Below are 649 nucleotides of genomic sequence, written 5' to 3' on the forward strand. Positions count from 1 at the left end.
CTCACATTAGGTGTAGATGGAGGCAGTCTAGTAGCACTCTGAGCCAAAGCATCCTACAAATTATATCCCCAAGATTCTCAGCCTACCCACCAGGCCAGCTGCCAGAACAATGTTCCAGGAATTCATTCCTTATGGAGATATAACCTGTAAAATCTTTCTGCAAGTTCTACAATTCCTGCATCTTACTAACCACAGTTACTAAAGATGAAAGAAAGAAAGAAAGAAAGAAAGAAAGAAAGAAAGAAAGAAAGAAAGAAAGAAAGAAAGAAAGAAAGAAAGGAAGGAAGAAAGGAAGGAAGGAAGGAAGGAAGGAAGGAGGAAAGAAAGGAAAGAAGGAAGTTCTTACCATAAAAGTCCTTGACAATGTCAAATAATTCAACATCAGAAATAATAAATATTTAATCACTGGAAATCTCTTAAGGAAGAAGATGCATTTCTATCTTCCTTACCACTACACCCCATGGGCCATAGATACTTTCTGTCAACCCTGCATTTATTAGAATGTAAGCTTCTTGAGAAGAGGGTCTAGCCTGATTTTCTATTTGTGTTCCCACCATTTAGCACAGTCCTTTGTAAGTGCTTCGTGCATTTTCCCTTTTTTCTTCCTTCCTTCCTTCCTTCCTTCCTTCCTTCCTTCCTTCCTTCCTTC

Source organism: Vombatus ursinus, unplaced genomic scaffold (genome assembly GCF_900497805.2).
Source record: "Vombatus ursinus unplaced genomic scaffold, bare-nosed wombat genome assembly UNPS02014864.1, whole genome shotgun sequence".
Classification (NCBI taxonomy): Eukaryota; Metazoa; Chordata; class Mammalia; order Diprotodontia; family Vombatidae; genus Vombatus; species Vombatus ursinus.